This window comes from Salmo salar, chromosome 11 (assembly GCF_965601325.2).
Source record: "Salmo salar chromosome 11, fSalSal1, whole genome shotgun sequence".
NCBI classification, from domain to species: Eukaryota; Metazoa; Chordata; class Actinopteri; order Salmoniformes; family Salmonidae; genus Salmo; species Salmo salar.
This window is the reverse complement of record NC_138301.1, coordinates 43,295,236-43,314,087: the sequence shown is the minus strand read 5'-3', so window position 1 is coordinate 43,314,087 and position 18,852 is coordinate 43,295,236.

Here is an 18,852-nt window from a genome sequence, read left to right as displayed (position 1 = left end):
CAGCCCTCTAACAGACACAGTACTGTCTTACAGCCCTCTAACAGACAGAGTACTGTCTTACAGCCCTCTAATAGATACAGTACAGTCTTACAGCCCTCTAACAGACACAGTACTGTCTTACAGCCCTCTAACAGACAGAGTACTGTCTTACAGCCCTCTAACAGACACAGTACTCTCTTACAGCCCTCTAACAGACAGAGTACTGTCTTACAGCCCTCTAACAGACAGAGTACTGTCTTACAGCCCTCTAACAGACAGAGTACTGTCTTACAGCCCTCTAACAGACACAGTACTGTCTTACAGCCCTGTAATATATACAGTACTGTCTTACAGCCCTCTAATAGATACATTACTGTCTTACAGCCCTCTAACAGACACAGTACTGTCTTACAGCCCTATAATATATACAGTACTGTCTTACAGCCCTCTAACAGACAGAGTACTGTCTTACAGCCCTCTAAAAGACAGAGTACTGTCTTACAGCCCTCTAACAGACAGAGTACTGTCTTCCAGCCCTCTAACAGACAGAGTACTGTCTTACAGCCCTCTAACAGACACAGTACTGTCTTACAGCCCTCTAACAGACAGAGTACTGTCTTACAGCCCTCTAACAGACAGAGTACTGTCTTACAGCCCTCTAACAGACAGAGTACTGTCTTAAAGCCCTCTAACAGACAGAGTACTGTCTTACAGCCCTCTAACAGACAGAGTACTTTCTTACAGCCCTCTAACAGACAGAGTACTGTCTTACAGCCCTCAAACAGACAGAGTACTGTCTTACAGCCCTCTAACAGACACAGAACTGTCTTACAGCCCTCTAACAGATAGAGTACTGTCTTACAACCCTCTAACAGACAGAGTACTGTCTTACAGCCCTCTAACAGACACAGTACTGTCTTACAGCCCTCTAACAGACACAGCACTGTCTTACAGCCCTCTAATATATACAGTACTGTCTTACAGCCCTTTAATATATGCAGTACTGTCTTACAGCCCTCTAACAGACACAGTATTGTCTTACAGCCCTCTAATATATACAGTACTGTCTTACAGCCCTCTAACAGACAGAGTACTGTCTTACAGCCCTCTAACAGACAGAGTACTGTCTTACAGCCCTCTAACAGACACAGTACTGTCTTACAGCCCTCTAACAGACAGAGTACTGTCTTACAGCCCTCTTACAGACAGAGTACTGTCTTACAGCCCTCTAACAGACAGAGTACTGTCTTACATCCCTCTAACAGACAGAGTACTGTCTTACATCCCTCTAACAGACACAGTACTGTCTTACAGCCCTCTAACAGACAGAGTACTGTCTTACAGCCCTCTAATAGACAGAGTACTGTCTTACAGCCCTCTAACAGACAGAGTACTGTCTTACAGCCCTCTAACATACACAGTACTGTCTTACAGCCCTCTAACAGACAGAGTACTGTCTTCCAGCCCTCTAACAGACAGAGTACTGTCTTACAGCCCTCTAACAGAGAGTACTGTCTTACAGCCCTCTAATATATACAGTACTGTCTGACAGCCCTCTAATATATACAGTACTGTCTTATAGCCCTCTAATATATACAGTACTGTCTTACAGCCCTCTAATAGATACAGTACTGTCTTACAGCCCTCTAACAGACACAGTACTGTCTTACAGTCCTCTAATATAAACAGTACTGTCTTACAGCCCTCTAACAGACAGAGTACTGTCTTACAGCCCTCTAACAGACAGAGTACTGTCTTACAGCCCTCTAACAGACACAGTACTGTCTTACAGCCCTCTAACAGACACAGTACTGTCTTACAGCCCTCTAATAGATACATTACCGTCTTAAAGCCCTCTAACAGACACAGTACTGTCTTACAGCCCTATAATATATACAGTACTGTCTTACAGCCCTCTAACAGACACAGTACTGTCTTACAGCCCTCTAATAGATACAGTACTGTCTTACAGCCCTCTAATAGATACAGTACTGTCTTACAGCCCACTAACAGACACAGTACTGTCTTACAGTCCTCTAAAAGACAGAGTACTGTCTTACAGCCCTCTAACAGACACAGTACTGTCTTACAGCCCTCTAACAGACAGAGTACTGTCTTACAGCCCTCTAACATACACAGTACTGTCTTACAGCCCTCTAACAGACAGAGTACTGTCTTCCAGCCCTCTAACAGACAGAGTACTGTCTTACAGCCCTCTAACAGAAAGAGTACTGTCTTACAGCCCTCTAACAGACACAGTACTGTCTTACAGTCCTCTAATATAAACAGTACTGTCTTACAGCCCTCTAACAGACAGAGTACTGTCTTACAGCCCTCTAACAGACAGAGTACTGTCTTACAGCCCTCTAACAGACACAGTACTGTCTTACAGCCCTCTAACAGACACAGTACTGTCTTACAGCCCTCTAATAGATACATTACCGTCTTAAAGCCCTCTTACAGACACAGTACTGTCTTACAGCCCTATAATATATACAGTACTGTCTTACAGCCCTCTAACAGACACAGTACTGTCTTACAGCCCTCTAATAGATACAGTACTGTCTTACAGCCCTCTAATAGATACAGTACTGTCTTACAGCCCACTAACAGACACAGTACTGTCTTACAGTCCTCTAAAAGACAGAGTACTGTCTTACAGCCCTCTAACAGACACAGTACTGTCTTACAGCCCTCTAACAGACAGAGTACTGTCTTACAGCCCTCTAACAGACAGAGTACTGTCTTAAAGCTCTCTAACAGACAGAGTACTGTCTTACAGCCCTCTAACAGACAGAGTACTGTCTTACAGCCCTCTAACAGACAGAGTACTGTCTTACAGCCCTCTAACAGACAGAGTACTGTCTTACAGCCCTCTAACAAACACAATACTGTCTTACAGCCCTCTAACAGACACAGTACTGTCTTACAGCCCTCTAACAGACAGAGTACTGTCTAACACCCCTCTAACAGACAGAGTACTGTCTTACAGCCCTCTAATAGATACAGTACTGTCTTAAAGCCCTCTAACAGACACAGTACTGTCTTACAGCCCTCTAACAGACATAGTACTGTCTTACAGCCCTCTAACAGACACAGTACTGTCTTACAGCCCTCTAACAGACAGAGTACTCTCTTACAGCCCTCTAACAGACAGAGTACTGTCTTACAGCCCTCTAACAGACAGAGTACTGTCTTACAGCCCTCTAACAGACAGAGTACTGTCTTACAGCCATCTAACAGACACAGTACTGTCTTACAGCCCTGTAATATATACAGTACTGTCTTACAGCCCTCTAATAGATACATTACCGTCTTACAGCCCTCTAAAAGACAGAGTACTGTCTTACAGCCCTCTAACAGACAGAGTACTGTCTTCCAGCCCTCTAACAGAAAGAGTAATGTCTTACAGCCCTCTAACAGACAGAGTACAGTCTTAAAGCCCTCTAACAGACAGAGTACTGTCTTACAGCCCTCTAACAGACACAGTACTGTCTTACAGCCCTCTAACAGACAGAGTACTGTCTTACAGCCCTCTAACAGACAGAGTACTGTCTTACAGCCCTCTAACAGACAGAGTACTGTCTTAAAGCCCTCTAACAGACAGAGTACTGTCTTACAGCCCTCTAACAGACAGAGTACTTTCTTACAGCCCTCTAACAGACAGAGTACTGTCTTACAGCCCTCAAACAGACAGAGTACTGTCTTACAGCCCTCTAACAGACACAGAATTGTCTTACAGCCCTCTAACAGATAGAGTACTGTCTTACAGCCCTCTAACAGACAGAGTACTGTCTTACTGCCCTCTAACAGACACAGTACTGTCTTACAGCCCTCTAACAGACACAGCACTGTCCTCTAACAGACGGAGTTCTGCCTTACAGCCCTCTAACAGACACAGTACTTTCTTACAGCCCTCTAACAGACAGAGTACTGTCTTACAGCCCTCTAACAGACAGAGTACTGTCTTACAGCCCTCTAACAGACAGAGTACTGTCTTACAGCCCTCTAACAGACAGAGTACTGTCTTACAGCCCTCTAACAGACAGAGAACTCTCTTACAGCCCTCTAACAGACAGAGTACTGTCTTACAGCCCTCTAACAGACAAAGTACTGTCTTACAGCCCTCTAACAGACTGAGTACTGTCTTACAGCCCTCTAATATATACAGTACTGTCTTACAGCCCTCTAATATATACAGTACTGTCTTACAGCCCTCTAACAGACAGAGTACTCTCTTACAGCCCTCTAACAGACAGAGTACTGTCTTACAGCCCTCTAACAGACACAGTACTGTCTTACAGCCCTCTAACAGACAGAGTACTGTCTTACAGCCCTCTAACAGACACAGAATTGTCTTACAGCCCTCTAACAGATAGAGTACTGTCTTACAGCCCTCTAACAGACAGAGTTCTGCCTTACAGCCCTCTAACAGACACAGTACTTTCTTACAGCCCTCTAACAGACAGAGTACTGTCTTACAGCCCTCTAACAGACAGAGTACTGTCTTACAGCCCTCTAACAGACAGAGTACTGTCTTACAGCCCTCTAACAGACAGAGAACTCTCTTACAGCCCTCTAACAGACAGAGTACTGTCTTACAGCCCTCTAACAGACACAGTACTGTCTTACAGCCCTCTAACAGACAGAGTACTGTCTTACAGCCCTCTAATATATACAGTACTGTCTTACAGCCCTCTAAAAGATACAGTACTGTCTTACAGCCCTCTAATAGATGCAGTACTGTCTTACAGCCCTCTAACAGACACAGTACTGTCTTACAGCCCTCTAACAGACAGAGTATGTCTTACAGCCCACTAACAGACACAGTACTGTCTTACAGCCCTCTAACAGACAGAGTACTGTCTTACAGCCCTCTAACAGACACATTACTGTCTTACAGCCCTCTAACAGACAGAGTACTGTCTTACAGCCCTCTAACAGACAGAGTACTGTCTTACAGCCCTCTAACAGACAGAGTACTGTCTTAAAGCCCTCTAACAGACAGAGTACTGTCTTACAGCCCTCTAACAGACAGAGTACTGTCTTACAGCCCTCTAACAGACAGAGTACTGTCTTACAGCCCTCTAATAGATACAGTACTGTCTTACAGCCCTCTAACAGACACAGTACTGTCTTACAGCCCTCTAACAGACAGAGTACTGTCTTACAGCCCTCTAACAGACACAGTACTGTCTTACAGCCCTCTAACAGACAGAGTACTGTCTTACAGCCCTCTAACAGACAGAGTACTGTCTTACAGCCCTCTAACAGACAGAATACTGTCTTACAGCCCTCTAACAGACAGAGTACTGTCTTACAGCCCTCTAACAGACACAGTACTGTCTTACAGCCCTGTAATATATACAGTACTGTCTTACAGCCCTCTAATAGATACATTACCGTCTTACAGCCCTCTAAAAGACAGAGTACTGTCTTACAGCCCTCTAACAGACAGAGTACTGTCTTCCAGCCCTCTAACAGACAGAGTACTGTCTTACAGCCCTCTAACAGAAATAGTACTGTCTTACAGCCCTCTAACAGACAGAGTACTGTCTTACAGCCCTCTAACAGACAGAGTACTGTCTTACAGCCCTCTAACAGACAGAGTACTGTCTTACAGCCCTCTAACAGACAGAGTACTGTCTTACAGCCCTCTAACAGACACAGTACTGTCTTACAGCCCTCTAATATATACAGTACTGTCTTACAGCCCTCTAATATATACAGTACTGTCTTACAGCCCTCTAATAGATGCAGTACTGTCTTACAGCCCTCTGACAGACACAGTATTGTCTTACAGCCCTCTAATATATACAGTACTGTCTTACAGCCCTCTAACAGACAGAGTACTGTCTTACAGCCCTCTAACAGACAGAGTACTGTCTTACATCCCTCTAACAGACACAGTACTGTCTTACAGCCCTCTAACTGACACAGTACAGTCTTACAGCCCTCTAAAAGATACAGTACTGTCTTACAGCCCTCTAATAGATACAGTACTGTCTTACAGCCCTCTAACAGACACAGTACTGTCTTACAGCCCTCTAACAGACAGAGTACTGTCTTACAGCCCTCTAATAGATACAGTACAGTCTTACAGCCCTCTAACAGACACAGTACTGTCTTACAGCCCTCTAACAGACAGAGTACTGTCTTACAGCCCTCTAACAGACACAGTACTCTCTTACAGCCCTCTAACAGACAGAGTACTGTCTTACAGCCCTCTAACAGACAGAGTACTGTCTTACAGCCCTCTAACAGACAGAGTACTGTCTTACAGCCCTCTAACAGACACAGTACTGTCTTACAGCCCTGTAATATATACAGTACTGTCTTACAGCCCTCTAATAGATACATTACTGTCTTACAGCCCTCTAACAGACACAGTACTGTCTTACAGCCCTATAATATATACAGTACTGTCTTACAGCCCTCTAACAGACAGAGTACTGTCTTACAGCCCTCTAAAAGACAGAGTACTGTCTTACAGCCCTCTAACAGACAGAGTACTGTCTTCCAGCCCTCTAACAGACAGAGTACTGTCTTACAGCCCTCTAACAGACACAGTACTGTCTTACAGCCCTCTAACAGACAGAGTACTGTCTTACAGCCCTCTAACAGACAGAGTACTGTCTTACAGCCCTCTAACAGACAGAGTACTGTCTTAAAGCCCTCTAACAGACAGAGTACTGTCTTACAGCCCTCTAACAGACAGAGTACTTTCTTACAGCCCTCTAACAGACAGAGTACTGTCTTACAGCCCTCAAACAGACAGAGTACTGTCTTACAGCCCTCTAACAGACACAGAACTGTCTTACAGCCCTCTAACAGATAGAGTACTGTCTTACAACCCTCTAACAGACAGAGTACTGTCTTACAGCCCTCTAACAGACACAGTACTGTCTTACAGCCCTCTAACAGACACAGCACTGTCTTACAGCCCTCTAATATATACAGTACTGTCTTACAGCCCTTTAATATATGCAGTACTGTCTTACAGCCCTCTAACAGACACAGTATTGTCTTACAGCCCTCTAATATATACAGTACTGTCTTACAGCCCTCTAACAGACAGAGTACTGTCTTACAGCCCTCTAACAGACAGAGTACTGTCTTACAGCCCTCTAACAGACACAGTACTGTCTTACAGCCCTCTAACAGACAGAGTACTGTCTTACAGCCCTCTTACAGACAGAGTACTGTCTTACAGCCCTCTAACAGACAGAGTACTGTCTTACATCCCTCTAACAGACAGAGTACTGTCTTACATCCCTCTAACAGACACAGTACTGTCTTACAGCCCTCTAACAGACAGAGTACTGTCTTACAGCCCTCTAATAGACAGAGTACTGTCTTACAGCCCTCTAACAGACAGAGTACTGTCTTACAGCCCTCTAACATACACAGTACTGTCTTACAGCCCTCTAACAGACAGAGTACTGTCTTCCAGCCCTCTAACAGACAGAGTACTGTCTTACAGCCCTCTAACAGAGAGTACTGTCTTACAGCCCTCTAATATATACAGTACTGTCTGACAGCCCTCTAATATATACAGTACTGTCTTATAGCCCTCTAATATATACAGTACTGTCTTACAGCCCTCTAATAGATACAGTACTGTCTTACAGCCCTCTAACAGACACAGTACTGTCTTACAGTCCTCTAATATAAACAGTACTGTCTTACAGCCCTCTAACAGACAGAGTACTGTCTTACAGCCCTCTAACAGACAGAGTACTGTCTTACAGCCCTCTAACAGACACAGTACTGTCTTACAGCCCTCTAACAGACACAGTACTGTCTTACAGCCCTCTAATAGATACATTACCGTCTTAAAGCCCTCTAACAGACACAGTACTGTCTTACAGCCCTATAATATATACAGTACTGTCTTACAGCCCTCTAACAGACACAGTACTGTCTTACAGCCCTCTAATAGATACAGTACTGTCTTACAGCCCTCTAATAGATACAGTACTGTCTTACAGCCCACTAACAGACACAGTACTGTCTTACAGTCCTCTAAAAGACAGAGTACTGTCTTACAGCCCTCTAACAGACACAGTACTGTCTTACAGCCCTCTAACAGACAGAGTACTGTCTTACAGCCCTCTAACATACACAGTACTGTCTTACAGCCCTCTAACAGACAGAGTACTGTCTTCCAGCCCTCTAACAGACAGAGTACTGTCTTACAGCCCTCTAACAGAAAGAGTACTGTCTTACAGCCCTCTAACAGACAGAGTACAGTCTTAAAGCCCTCTATCAGACAGAGTACTGTCTTACAGCCCTCTAACAGACACAGTACTGTCTTACAGCCCTCTAACAGACTGAGTACTGTCTTACAGCCCTCTAACAGACTGAGTACTGTCTTACAGCCCTCTAACAGACTGAGTACTGTCTTACAGCCCTCTAACAGACAGAGTACTGTCTTACAGCCCTCTAACAGACACAGTACTGTCTTACAGCCCTCTAACAGACAGAGTACTGTCTTACAGCCCTCTAACAGACAGAGTACTGTCTTACAGCCCTCTAACAGATAGAGTACTGTCTTACAGCCCTCTAATAGATACAGTACTGTCTTACAGCCCTCTAACAGACACAGTACTGTCTTACAGCCCTCTAAAAGACACAGTACTGTCTTACAGCCCTCTAACAGACACAGTACTGTCTTACAGCCCTCTAACAGACAGAGTACTGTCTTACAGCCCTCTAACAGACAGAGTACTGTCTTACAGCCCTCTAACAGACAGAGTACTGTCTTACAGCCCTCTAACAGACAGAGTACTGTCTTACAGCCCTCTAACAGACAGAGTACTGTCTTACAGCCCTCTAACAGACAGAGTACTGTCTTACAGCCCTCTAACAGACACAGTACTGTCTTACAGCCCTCTAATAGATACAGTACTGTCTTACAGCCCTCTAATAGATACAGTACTGTCTTACAGCCCTCTAACAGACACAGTACTGTCTTACAGCCCTCTAATAGAAACAGTACTGTCTTACAGCCCTCTAACAGACACAGTACTGTCTTACAGCCCTCTAACAGACAGAGTACTGTCTTACAGCCCTCTAACAGACACAGTACTGTCTTACAGCCCTCTAACAGACACAGTACTGTCTTACAGCCCTCTAACAGACAGAGTACTGTCTTACAGCCCTCTAACAGACACAGTACTGTCTTACAGCCCTCTAACAGACACAGTACTGTCTTACAGCCCTCTAACAGACACAGTACTGTCTTACAGCCCTCTAATAGATACAGTACTGTCTTACAGCCCTCTAATAGATACAGTACTGTCTTACAGCCCTCTAACAGACACAGTACTGTCTTACAGCCCTCTAACAGACAGAGTACTGTCTTACAGCCCTCTAACAGACAGAGTACTGTCTTACAGCCCTCTAACAGACAGAGTACTGTCTTACAGCCCTCTAACAGACACAGTACTGTCTTACAGCCCTCTAACAGACAGAGTACTGTCTTACAGCCCTCTAACAGACAGAGTACTGTCTTACAGCCCTCTAACAGACAGAGTACTGTCTTACAGCCCTCTAACAGACAGAGTACTGTCTTAAAGCCCTCTATCAGACAGAGTACTGTCTTACAGCCCTCTAACAGACACAGTACTGTCTTACAGCCCTCTAACAGACTGAGTACTGTCTTACAGCCCTCTAACAGACTGAGTACTGTCTTACAGCCCTCTAACAGACTGAGTACTGTCTTACAGCCCTCTAACAGACAGAGTACTGTCTTACAGCCCTCTAACAGACACAGTACTGTCTTACAGCCCTCTAACAGACAGAGTACTGTCTTACAGCCCTCTAACAGACAGAGTACTGTCTTACAGCCCTCTAACAGAAAGAGTACTGTCTTACAGCCCTCTAACAGACAGAGTACAGTCTTAAAGCCCTCTATCAGACAGAGTACTGTCTTACAGCCCTCTAACAGACACAGTACTGTCTTACAGCCCTCTAACAGACAGAGTACTGTCTTACAGCCCTCTAACAGACTGAGTACTGTCTTACAGCCCTCTAACAGACAGAGTACTGTCTTACAGCCCTCTAATAGATACAGTACTGTCTTACAGCCCTCTAACAGACACAGTACTGTCTTACAGCCCTCTAACAGACAGAGTACTGTCTTACAGCCCTCTAACAGACAGAGTACTGTCTTACAGCCCTCTAACAGACAGAGTACTGTCTTACAGCCCTCTAACAGACAGAGTACTCTCTTACAGCCCTCTAACAGACAGAGTACTGTCTTACAGCCCTCTAACAGACACAGTACTGTCTTACAGCCCTCTAACAGACAGAGTACTGTCTTACAGCCCTCTAATATATACAGTACTGTCTTACAGCCCTCTAATATATACAGTACTGTCTTACAGCCCTCAAACAGACACAGTACTGTCTTACAGCCCTCTAACAGACAGAGTACTGTCTTACAGCCCTCTAACAGACACAGTACTGTCTTACAGCCCTCTAACAGACAGAGTACTGTCTTACAGCCCTCTTACAGACAGAGTACTGTCTTACAGCCCTCTAACAGACACAGTACTGTCTTACAGCCCTCTAACAGACACAGTACTGTCTTACAGCCCTCTCACAGACACAGTACTGCCTTACAGCTCTCAAACAGATACAGTATTGTCTTACAGCCCTCTAACAGACACGGTGATGTCTTGCAAAGAAACAAAAGAGAAACACTGAAAGGATTTACAGTGTTACTTATAATTTAGCTTGGAAGCCATTAATACAATTGAAAATGAACTTGTGTAGTCTGATGGAATGACTCATAGCTCTGGGAGACAGTTGTCTGATGGAAAGACTCATTGCTCTGAGAGACAGTAGTCTGATGGAAAGACTCATAGCTATGGGAGACAGTAGTTTGATTGAAAGACTCATAACTCTGGGAGACAGTAGTCTGAACATATTTAACATACAGTAGCAGCACTGTCCTAACGTCAACAAACAGTCACAAAGTATAATATATATCTATATCTGGATCTACATCTGGATCTGGATCTATATCTGGATCTGGATTTATATCTGGATCTGGATCTATATCTGGATTTATAACTGGATCTGGATCTGTAACTGGATCTATAACTGTATCTGGATCTATATCTATATCTGGAACTATATCTGTATCTACATCTGGATCTGGACCTATAACTGGATCTGGATCTATATCTGGATCTATATCTGGATCTATATCTTGATCTGGATCTTGATCTGGATCTTGATCTGGATCTATAACTGGATCTGGATCTAGATCTGGATCTATATCTGGATCTATATCTGGATCTATAACTGGATCTGGATCAATATCTGGATCTATATCTATATCTATATCTGGATCTGGATCTATAGCTAGATCTATAACTGGATCTGGATCAATATCTGGATCTATACGTTGATCTACATCTGGATCTGGATCTATAACTGGATCTAGATCTATATCTGGATGTATATCTATATCTGGATCTGGATCTATATCTATGTCTGGATCTATATCTGTATCTACATCTGGATCTGGACCTATAACTGGATCTGGATCTATATCTGGATCTATATCTGGATCTATATCTTGATCTGGATCTTGATCTGGATCTATAACTGGATCTGGATCTAGGTCTGGATCTATATCTGGATCTATATCTGGATCTATAACTGGATCTGGATCAATATCTGGATCAATATCTGGATCTATATCTATATCTATATCTGGATCTATAGCTAGATCTATAACTGGATCTGGATCAATATCTGGATCTATATCTTGATCTACATCTGGATCTGGATCTATAACTGGATCTAGATCTATATCTGGATCTGGATGTATATCTATATCTGGATCTGGATCTATATCTATATCTGGATCTGGATCTTGACTGACTATTTGGACTGAAGAGTACAAGCTTTGTAGTTCTGAGATATGAACTATTCCACATAAAAGGCCTGCACAATATAAATGTTTTGAATATCCCAGCATGATCATTTGCAGAAGGGACATCTGATCCATGTTCTTCCTCTAAACCTCTGAGTGGGGCACGTTGTATTGGATTATTTCATTATTACTATGATTCAGCACTTGTGAATCCACCTCTCTGGTATGGGTTAGGGTCAGCCTCTGTGTTCACTACCCAGCAACCATGCTCACACAGACCAGAGGTCACAGGTCATACGTCTTATGGGTCATTGATGTGTGTGTGTGGTTTGTTTTTACTCTCCTTGTGGAGACCAGAAGGATAATAATAGGATAGTAAAACACGGAAAAATTAGCTGGTCCCCACAAAGGAAAAAGGCTTTTTTAGGTTTAGGGGTTAAGCTGTGTGTGTGTGTGTGTGTGTGTGTGTGTGTGTGTGTGTGTGTGTGTGTGTGTGTGTGTGTGTGTGTGTGTGTGTGTGTGTGTGTGTGTGTGTGTGTGTGTGTGTGTGTGTGTGTGTGTGTGTGTGTGTGTGTGGTGTGTGGCCTGCATTCGTGAGAGGCCATATCTCTACTGTGGGCGCCTGCTGTGTCAGCCAGCCAGAAAGAGAACGAGAGAGAGAGATGTGTGTGTTTGTGTGTGGAGTCAGTGCTCTTATCTCCCGCCTGTACTGACGCCACTCTCTTCCTGTCTCCAATCTGCACTTCTGATTTCTCCTCTCTCTCTCTCTCTCTCCTCTTTCTCCTTTCTCTCCAGACCTCTCTCTCTCCTCTCTCTTCAGACCTCCTCTTCCCAGCCAGCCAGCCCGCATGGCTCCCCAGCCAGTCAGTCAGCCAGACAGCCAGCCCTCATGACTCCCCAGTTCCTACTCTCTCGTTTTAGAGGAGGTTTTTCTTCCCCTCTGAAAAGATTAGATGTAGGATACTGGGCTTTTCCAACGTCATAGGGTGCAGCCCTGGCCCTAGACGGCCACCAGCTAGTGAGATTGTTGTTGTCAGGACACTAAAGGATGGGAGCTGAGGGACACAACGGTGACGCAGTGAAACATTTACGCACATACTGTTCAGTGTACAGAAATGTATTCTCATTCACACTTCATCTGGACCCATTCTCTACAGAACCTCAATCTCATGTCTCTATACATATACAAAATGATTATCCAACAATGGAGCATACATGGATAAAAAGCCACTCAGTGCAGATAATGTGCAACCTAGTACCGCAGACGATCGAGCTGGGAAAGGTTACATGTGCCCGAATAACATGGGCACTAGCATATAACTCACATATCCAAAATATCCCACTTTACATCATGAAGAGAATACTGCATGTCTGCTGGTTGAAATGGGGACAGCAAAGCCTGTTGGACAGTATGTGTAGATGGAGAAGTGTCTGTTCCAACCCCTCTGGTTCTGTCCCAGTATGAGTCTGGCAAGGGAGAGGATTGGGCCTGGCCTACTCTGTCACCAAGTCATGGAATATTCACTCACAAACTGGGACACAATGTCCATGGTAGATATACTGTTCCAAGGGGTTGAGACTTTTGTTGAACTGTGACTAAATTGAGGTTACTCACCAGACAAGCGTGTGTTTGGAGTCAGGACAATGTATGAATTTGTCATCATACCTCTGATTTCCCCTCATGGCACCATGCAGAATATTTTCACAATATAACTTTGCAATGCAACACAAATAAACTTTCAATTTACAGTTTCATCAAGGGTAGTGCATTCTACGAATCTTTCTCAGTACATTCTATGAATCCATCCTTTGTCAGAAAGAATATTGACACAACAAACCATAGCACAACATGTCTCCCCCTGTTTATTCTCTGTACTGACCTACGTAGTTGTGAACGTGTGGTTTTCCATGAAAGTCCATGTCCGCTCTCAGCCTATGGCCGGTTGTAGTGTGGCGCCATGTTTTGCACGACACCACTGCAGCCAGGAACAGCAAGGGACAGGCTCTATCACATAGGGTCCTTTCCTCTTCCTTTGTTTTGGGCCTGTTTCCTTCCTCGTTTTCTTAGATACTGTTCCCCCCTGATGGAAGTCTAAACAGACACTTGTTTTGAAAGCAAACAAACGAACAAGTATAAGGTCCTAGAACTTGCCCCTTTTGGAGAAAGGCCTAAAGACGTGTGGTGGAGGAGGAGGAGGAGGAGGAGGAGGAGGAGGAGGAGGAGGAGGAGGAAGAGGAGAGGAGAGGAGGAAGAGGAGAGGAGGAAGAGGAAGAGGAGGAAGAAGAGGAAGAGGAAGAGGAAGAGGAGGAAAAGGAGGAGGAAGAGGAGGAGGATGAGGAGGACGAGGAGGAAGAGGAGGAGGATGAGGAGGACGAGGAAGAGGAAGTGGAAGAGGAAGAGGAGGAGGACGAGGAGGAGGAGGAGGAAGAAGAAGTGGAGGAGGAGGAGGAAGAGGACGAGGAAGATGAGGAGGAAGATGGAGAGGAGGAAGAGGAAGAGGGGGAGGAAGAGGAAGTGGAAGTGGAAGAGGAGGAGGACGAGGAGAGGATGAGGAAGAGGAGGAGGTGGAAGAGGAGGAGGGGGAGGAGGAAAAGAGGAAAGGAGAGAGTGATGGATTAAACAGTAAACCATTTGATCCTCCAGATGTGGCTGTAAGAGGTGCGTTGTTTAGCCTCTGAAATGTTTACATCCTGGATGATATTCATGAAACTTTGAAAGGCATTTTGGCTCAATATTGAACACTTGAACTCACAATTGAACCGTTCACAATTGAACATTGGTGAACATTCATGTTTGCTATAGTGGGATAAACGTCAACTAAAAAACACTCACGAATGATTCTTAACACGCTCATGAGCTCTACCTAAATATTCGAACATGTCAATGTCAACAAATGAGTTGGTGCATCACTCACTGCATAATATACATCAACCTGTGTGGTTGTGGACTCCGCTAATGCCGGTATTACAAATGATGAATGTTTCCTTATTTAGCGCTCAATTCTGGAGCTCCACCAGGGATCATTTTAAATCCCTTCACCTTTTCTAACATTTAAAATCCCCCCTCCTCCTCTCCTTCTCCCTACCTCTCATGCTATTTAGACATGTAATGGAAATACTTAATGAATACTTCATTTCCAGGAAACACTGGTGTCCTGTCACAACAGTGTTTTTCATTCATTGCCGACTCCCTCTATTAAAATGGAGGGAAGCAAGGAAGAGAGGGAATAGTGATAAACGAGTAGGAGGACCAGCCAGTTGGCCTCACCCCAAAGCGTGGGTCGGTCCCGTGAAAGAGAGGAAGAAAAATAAATAAACGGCGGGGGAAAAAAGAGCGTGGAAAGTCATTAGCCTTGAAAGTTGAGTGCCGTTTCAAAGGGACGGGACAGCATTAGTGTTGAACTGTGAGTGAAGGGAGCAGAGCGGGTCCTGATTGGGCCTTCCCTCTCATTAATATCGCTGTTCGCTGTATGTCTCAGTCCAGCTGACATGAGAAGTGTGGGCTAGATGGAGAACCCAAATACAGTACATAGTAGAAAGGTACTGTAGATACTACTGTACTGTAGCTCTATAGAAAGGTACTATAGATACTACTGTATTGTAGCTCAGTAGAAAGGTACCATAGATACTACTGTATTGTAGCTCAGTAGAAAGGTACTATAGATACTACTGTATTGTAGCTCTATAGAAAGGTACTGTAAATACTACTGTACTGTAGCTCTATAGAAAGGTACTGTAAATACTACTGTATTGTAGCTCATTAGAAAGGTAGAATAAATGCTACTGTACAGTAGCTCAGTACAAAGGTATTGTAGATAGTACTGTATTGTAGAAAGGTACTGTAGATTCTACTGTACTGTAGCTTAGCAGAAAGGTACTGTAGATTCTACTGTATTGTAGAAAAGTACTGTAGATTCTACTGTACTGTAGCTCAGTGGAAAGGTACTGTAGATTCTACTGTACTGTAGCTCAGTAGAAAGGTACTGTAGATACACTGCACTGTAGATACTGCACTGTAGATACTGCACTGTAGCTCAGTAGAAAGGTACTATAGATTCTACTGTACTGTAGCTCAGTAGAAAGGTACTGTAGATACTACTGCACTGTAGCTCAGTAGAAAGGTACTATAGATTCTACTGTACTGTAGCCAGAGTATGAGTGGAGTTGAGCGGTCAGAAATCGTGCTCATCGCTCATGAAGCGGTGCCTGGCGCTCCACGTACTTCCAACCTCTCTGCAAAAAAAAAAAAAACTGCACTCCCAATTCACTCCATTCATTAAGATCACAATTTAACCAACACCCATCTATTTGTTTGTGACAACCTGGACCTAACATTTGGTTTTGAAGTATTGAAACCAAACCATATGATTGCAATGAAAAGTATAAACATGAAAAGGTGAATGTAAGAAGTTCTCATCATTTCAAATAGTTTCTATGTCATAGTTATGTTACGACTTCCGCCGAAGTCGGTCCTGCTCCTTGTTCGGGCGGCGTTCGGCGGTCGACGTCACCAGCCTTCTAGCCATTGCCGATCCACTTTTCATTTTCCATTTGTTTTGTCTTTCTCTTACACACCTGGTTTCAATCCCCCAATTACTTGTTCATTATTTAACCCTCTGTTCCCCCATGTTTGTTTGTGAGTAATTGTTTGTTGTATATCGGTCCGTTATTGTGGGCTCACATTGTTGCTTTGTATTTGTGTATTTTTGAGTAAAGTACGTTGATTACTCATATCTGCTGTCCTGCGCCTGACTCGATACACCAGCTACACACAGGACCCCCATTACAGAATTACTCACACAAATGGAGTCAGCAGGAGCAGACGGCCCCCCTTTCTCGGTCGAAGAGCGCGTCCAGCAGCACACGACCTTGTTACAACATCTGGGCACCGCCATGGATCGCGTGCTGCAGACGATGGATAGATGGGAGAGAGGAGGTTTTCCAACGTCTCCACCAGCCCCACCACAGCAGGCTCCACGGTCCACCCCTCCTTCACCCGGTACCAGCGGGATTCGGCTCGCACTCCCGAGGGAGTATGATGGGACGGCTGCCGGATGCCAGGGGTTCCTACTCCAGCTGGAGCTCTACCTGGCGACCGTCCACTCGGCTCCTTCGGGACGTGAGAGCGTGTCCACCCTCGTCTCCTGCCTCTCAGGCAAAGCCCTGGAGTGGGCCAACGCCGTATGGAGTGAGGGAGATGCGGTGTTGGATCATTACGCAAAGCTCACCCGCCTGAGGAACGTCTGTTCCACCTGAGGCCGGGGACAAGGAGAGCGCAGGATTTCGCTTTGGACTTCCTGACCCTGGCCGCCAGCGCGGGATGGAACGACATGAGCCTGATCGATCGCTACCGGTGCAGTCTGCGCGAGGACGTCCTTTGGGAGTTGGCTTGCCGAGACACCACCCTCACGTTGGACCAGCTGGCGGACCTGTCCCCCCGGCTGGACAACCTGCTGGACAACCTGCTGGCCACCCGCGGACGTCTGGATCGGGGCCCGTCAGTTCCATCCCCCAGCACCTCCGCTCCGACGCCCATGGAGCTGGGAGGTGCTGCGCTTAGGGCGACCGGAGGAGGGGCCATTCCCTGCACCATCTGTGGCCGCAGAGGGCACACTGCTGGTCGGTGCTGGGGGGGTTCCTCAGGGAGTTGAGGTAGCAGGCAGGGCACTATCGTGTCACCCCAGGTGAGTTGGCACCAGGCTCACCCAGAGCCCCCTGTTGCTCACATGTATGTGTTTATTAAATTTCCTGAGTTTTCCCCGCATTCCCAGCATAAGGCGCCCGTAGAATCAGGCGCAGCTGGGAATTTTATTGACCGTTCATTTGCTCATAGTTTAGGGATCCCCCTTGTTCCTGTAGATATGCCCTTCCCTGTGCATGCCCTAGATAGTCGACCATTAGGGTCAGGGCTGATTAGGGAGGCTACCGCTCCACTAAGCATGGTTACGCAGGAGGGTCACAAGGAGAGAATCAGTCTCTTCCTTATTGATTCTCCTGCGTTTCCTATGGTGCTGGGCCTACCCTGGTTGGCCTGTCATGACCCCACTATTCCGTGGCAACAGAGGGCTCTCAAGGTGTGGTCACGAGAGTGCTCAGGGAGGTGTGTGGGAGTTTCCATCGGTGCGACTACGGTGGAAAGTCCAGACCAGATCTTCACCGTGCGCATCCCCTCAGAATATGCCAATTTTGGCTCTCGCCTTCTGTAAGAAGAAGGCAACTCAATTACCACCCCATCGACGGGGGGATTGTGATATAAATCTCCTGGTAGATGCAGCACTTCCCAGGAGTCACGTGTATCCTCTGTCACAGGAGGAGATGGCGGCTATGGAAACATATGTCTCTGAATCCCTGGGGCAGGGATACATTCGGCCCTCCACTTCACCTGGCTCCTCGAGTTTCTTTTATGTGAAGAAGAAGGATGGAGGTCTGCGCCCGTGTATTGACTATCGGGGTATCAATCAGATCACAGTGAGGTACAGCTACCCGCTGCCTCTCATTGCCAGTGCGATCGAGTCAATGCACGGGGCGCGCTTCTTCACAAAATTGGATCTCAGGAGCGCTCATAACCTGGTGCGTATCCGGGAGGGGGACGAGTTGAAGATGGCATTTAGTACCACCTCAGGGCACTATGAGTACCACGTCATGCCGTACGGGTTGATGAATGCTCCATCAGTCTTCCAGGCCTTTGTTGACGAGATTTTACGGGACCTGCACGGGCAGGGTGTAGTGGTGTATATCGACGACATTCTGATATACTCCACTACACGCGCCGAGCATGTGTCCCTGGTGCACAGGGTGCTTGGTCGACTGTTGGAGCATGACCTGTACGTCAAGGCTGAGAAATGTCTGTTCTTCCAACAGTCCGTCTCCTTCCTAGGGTACCGCATTTCCACTTCAGGGGTAGAGATGGAGACTGACCACAATTCAGCCATGCGTAATTGGCCGACTCCAACCACGGTAAAGGAAGTGCAGTGGTTTCT